Source organism: Haliaeetus leucocephalus, unplaced genomic scaffold (assembly GCF_000737465.1).
Source record: "Haliaeetus leucocephalus isolate CR32 unplaced genomic scaffold, Haliaeetus_leucocephalus-4.0 Scaffold328, whole genome shotgun sequence".
NCBI lineage: Eukaryota > Metazoa > Chordata > Aves > Accipitriformes > Accipitridae > Haliaeetus > Haliaeetus leucocephalus.
The window spans coordinates 1,665,130-1,670,403 of record NW_010972764.1 but is presented as its reverse complement, the minus strand read 5'-3'; positions in this window follow the sequence as shown (position 1 = coordinate 1,670,403).

Sequence of the window (5,274 nt, the reverse complement as noted above, 5' to 3'; positions counted from 1 at the left end):
CGGACACGGAGGGGTCCGGGGGGGGGCAGCGGCTGTACCGGGGGGAGGACGGGGGGCAGACGGGGTACAGCCGAAACCGGCTCTGACTTCTGCCCCACACCAAAACCCGCGGGCCGCCGGTGGGTTTTCTCCTGGCCCTGGAAAGGGACGTCCTCCTCCTCTTCCTCCTCCTTTTCCTCCTCTTCCTCTTTCTTTTCCTCTTTCTTTTCCATTTCCTCCTCCTTTTCCTCTTCCTCCTCCTTTTCCTCCTCCTCCTTTTTCCCTCCTCCTTTTTCCCTCCTCCTTTTCCTCCTCCTCTTCCTCTTCCTCCTCCTTTTCCTCTTCCTCCTCCTTTTCCTCTTCCTCCTCCTTTTCCTCCTCCTCTTCCTCCTCCTTCTCCTCCTCCCTTTCCTCCTCCCTTTCCTTCTCCCTTTCCTTTCCTCCCTTTCCTCCTCCCTTTCCTCCTCCCTTTCCTCCCCCCTTTCCTCCTCTCTTTCCTCCTCCCTTTCTCCCTCCTCCTTTCTCCCTCCTCCTTTCTCCCTCCTCCTTTCCCCTCCTCTTTTTCCTCCTTCTCCTCCTCCTTCTCTTCCTTCTCCTCCTCCCTTTCCCCCTCCTCCCTTTCCTCCTCCTCCTTCTCTTCCTCCTCCTCCTCCTCCTCAGTGGGATGTTGTTACCCGTGCTCTTCTTCAAATCCCATCTCTCCTTCCCAAGCCCAAAATTTCCAACAGAACTAATAAACTCATCAGTAAAACACAGAAACCTCTTTTTAGCTTAATCGTTGATGTTTTCAGGTCCTGCTGCCCTAAGTCGCTGCGGCGGCGTACGTTAAAGCCTTGTACTCTGCTGGCTGCGCCGAAAGTCACCAGATGGGCTCTGGTGAGTTGGCAAGAATCTTATTAAGGAAGAAAACAGAAGTTCATTTATTAAGGGTAAAGAGAAATTCTACACTGACGAAATACCTGTGTGTATTATTTTAGTTTTCCATCGTGGCAGCTGTTTTAACCCCTCTGGTTGATGAGCGAGTGGAAGCCTTCGGCCGTCCCGTCAGCACTAGGGTGGATGGTAGTTCAAGTCTGGACCTACAGCGCAGAGGTGGCACATGCCCAAGTTACAATTTTATAACTCTTTTTTCCCTCAACTTTAAGCACGGTAGTACCTTCAGGACTACCACCTTCAAGCTGGTGGGATATATGATACTGGCCTGTTTAAGCAAAAAAAATTCAGGAAAATATGGTGGCTTAGTGTGGCTCTCCAGTAGCTGTATAATTACAGCAAAGTTCTGCAATAAAACCCGTGTGGGCTAGGCTATCATATTCAGCTCTTCTGTGTCTTCCCTCTCAGAAAGGCAAGGTGAAAAAACTCCCACTTCAAAAAAAAAGAAAAAAATCAGTTTATCATTTTCATCTCGACAAATTATCTTAGAATATTAAAAAAGTGCCAGCGTAGTACTGAGGATATGAGAAATGCCAGTATATTCAATTTGTCTGAACAAGGAAAAATTGATGAAAAAAACAGATGAAAAAAACAAGAAATGGGGCACTTCAATTTCCAGGTGCATTCTTAATTCCCACTCTTTATTTCCCAAACATGTAACCATTGTTGTTACTCTGCTGTGATAAATATAAATTAGATGTCATATAAAAGTCTCTAAATTACCATTCACATGCAAAAGGCCATGGCAAGATTAATGCATATAATTCTCCAATTTCGGTCTTTCATGGTAGGCTTTTTTAAATTAGATGAAAGCTTTTGAAGTGAGTCGCTATACGTTGCCAGCAAATAATTTCATTCCTGCCTGTACCTATCTATTCAGCCATTTAAATTACCTAACAAACATTACATGTATACCATCTTATCAGCATTTAGAGAAAATTAATCCCAAAATTTTGTTCTTACTCGCTGTTGCAGTATGGGCTACGCAACAGCTTACCGGTAAACATGAGTTGAAGGCAGGCCATTATAATTTAAACAGAAAAGAAAAAAATTGAATATTTTATTGTAAGTTAAATTAAATTAAATCTCTCTCCTTCAGCCTTCTTGGTGTTTTTGGTGAACATGTTATTAATCCTTGTCTATTTGGTAATATGTTAGGTGTTCTTCGCCTGAGAAATAGCCACGGCTTAAGTTTTTCATTTTTGGTACAGTGGAGGTTGTTGGGAGATTGTTATTAGCTTCTGACTGTCATCAAGGTCAAGAATTAATGCCAACAGGCACTGAACAAACATACTGGGAAAAAAACCCCAATATCTGCTCCAGATAAGTTATTATTCGGATAGCAGGGGAAATATGGAAATTTTACAGGTGAAAACCAAGGACAGTCATAGATGTGACCCCAAATCACTGAAGGTTATGGCAAAAGGAAGGGCATATTTAGCGTGGGTGGGAGGAGCAGAAAAAGGAAAAGATTCTTTTGAACATGGTTTTATTTTGGTAAAACATTTTGGTTTTGTAACATTTAACTGCTTAGAAAATCTATTGTCTTTTTTTTTCAAAAGCTCTCTTAAAAGAATACAAAATAAATATTGCAAAATCGAAACTATCCAGCATTTGTACTATGATATTTCCATCTTTTCTCTCATTTTAAAATGACTTCATAAAAATGATTTTCAAAGTTCGGAGCATTGAAAAAGCCAAACAGCAAAAGCTGGTGCTTTTCAGTCTTTCTTTAGCTGAACATTTCAAAATGCATTTATTTTCTTAACCAGTTGTTCGTTTTTTTCAGTGCTGCCCTAGTTCTTTTCCTCAGCTGTCTGCCTGACTCTCACTGCAAAAATGGTTCAGCTGGTTATGAACAACAAGTTACAGAAATGTGGAAAACGTAATGGATTATCTTAAGGAAAACCAAATGGACGTCAGTTTATCTTAAAAAACCAGGCAGTATTTGGGGTGAGCATGCACCTGGTTCCTAAATAACCGCTGCACCACTGCTAGGGAGGTCTAGAGCTTCCCCGGCAGGACAGAAGCCGTTAGAGCAGGCACTCTGGTACGCGGCGCAAAGGATGGTCTGCCAAAAATTACCCTGGCGCAATCGGAAAGCAGAAAGGTCTGCGGGCTACAAAACCACACGGTGAAAGCCACTGCCACCCGGGACCTTGCCCGTCCGCTGCAGGACCTTAGGAGGACGTGTTTTCTGGTGACCGGCCGTTTTGCCACGGCATCTCCTAAAGCTGCCCCTAACCCGCAGGTGGCTGCTGTGCCAGCGGATTCCTGGCACGGAGACGGACAGAAGTCGCCTCAGACGTGCTGCCCATGCAATGGTGGTTGCTCCTGCACCGGGAGGGTGGCCCGGGCTGGTGCACTGGTGCTAAATCCTGACTCTGAAGCCTCTATATGGACCGCTGTGTTTCCTTTCGGTAGTCGCTACCTGAGGAATCAAGCTTCCTGAACGAAAATGTGACTTGTGACAAGTTTTGCCCACCTGCTCTGTGCTATAAAACGGGTAGCAGTACTGCACCGAATGGAAATTTAGGGATGGGCATAACGGCTCAGCACCATCAGACACAGCCACGACATAGGGTCCGGATCTGCTTATTTTAGAAAATATTTCTGAGGAGATGCTTGGCTATGCACTGGGGTTTGTTCTATGGATTATTAACATTTCACCCAAGAAAGAAACTATGCCCGCTAGCATTTTCAGTGAGAGGTGAGGTTTTGCTAGAGTATAAGAAACCTAGTCTGAAATGATATTACAGGAGAAATCACTGTTTAACAGGTTTGACTGAGAACAAAATCAAGGCTGTTTCTATATGCCTAGATTTCAGGAAGCTAGGTAATACTTGGATGATTGACACATACCCGTTTCCACACATTAAAAAAAGTATTTGCAGAACTTCACAGCTCTTCTCAATGTCTGCAGAATCCACATCACCAAATGACATTGCTTAAACACAGCAGGGATCTTCCCACATGTATGGGTTACAGTGGATTTTCTGATTAAAACATAGGCCCTATCAATTTGGTTGGGATCCCACTGTCGTGCTGAGAGTGGAGCTGATGGCTGTTATTAGTCTACTCGGGATTCAGAGCTCTATGGCTGCTGTTGCTTGGTGAAGGACTCCTGGGTTCAAAACAAGAAAAAAAAGGGCTGTATTCATCCTCGGGAATATCCCATTCCTAATAACTGTAGTATCATTGGAGGCATACAGTTCTTTACCTAAAACGCTTCCATCAACTTCAGGTGAACCTTTCAGATAGTTAGATATTTGTGTCATTAGATTAGAATGATTTTTTTTTTTTTTCATACTACTCCTTGTTCTCCTTGGTAATAGAAGGTGTGGTGTGAAACACGTTACCGTTGTCAAGTGACTGCTGAGGACATGGTGGTTCTCATGTCTTTAAAAATCTGTTAAAATATCCTTACAGATGACAGCAGATAGGGATTATCCTCAGTATTCAGCAGGAGCAATCTTATTTTCCCAAAAACCTTCTTCTGGACCTTCCAGATGTTATGATGGGTTAGGGCTGCCAACCAAATCAAATTGAACTCCTCAGGACAGGGTTCAGTTCTACTTCATTTAAAAGTGTGAGCGTTGCCAAAAAGAGAATGTGTCTGTTGTGGAGAATGACCCACATAGTCCCTACAAATACTTTCTATAATGACACCTGTGCTACTGCCCCTGCTTCTGCTGCACTGTCTAGAGGGAAATACTGAAGAACTTACATTTCTAATGACTCGACATTACTTTTTCTCAAACATTTGCAGCAACAGGAAAAAGGATGGCCAGAGAAAAGTGAGCTATGGTCTAAAGGTCAAAGTTATTACAGTTGATCAGAGTCGATGACCTCTGTTTTGTGAGGCTGTCTGATTTCTGCACTTAACATTCACTTCACTGTAGCTTGCACACTGCGAATTTGGGCATGAAAGCCAGCTTTTGCATGTTTCCCTATGGCAATAACGTATTTGCTGTGTGTCCTGCCTTCAGCATAGGGTCAGTGAATACAGTGAAGAAACCACTTAATGCTTTTGATGTCTAAAGAGAAGAGAAAAATGCTTGGCTCAGTGAAGTAGATTTTCAGGTGGGTGACTGACATGGAAAATCAAACACATTGAGTACTCAAAATTGACATTTTCTTGACTCTTTTTTGTGGTTCAATTAAACGTTTTGTTATACTCATTTTTTAATGCAGTCGTGATGTCAGATGGGTCTCTGCACGGGCCTCAGCCTGGTTAAAGGTGCTAAAGAAAGAGTCATCTCACAGGGATGATGACACACACAGAAACGGCAGTGCGTGGTGTTTCGTTCTGACAGCCTTGTCCTCAGAGGGTCTGAAGAGTATCCGAGCAGTTCAGCTCAG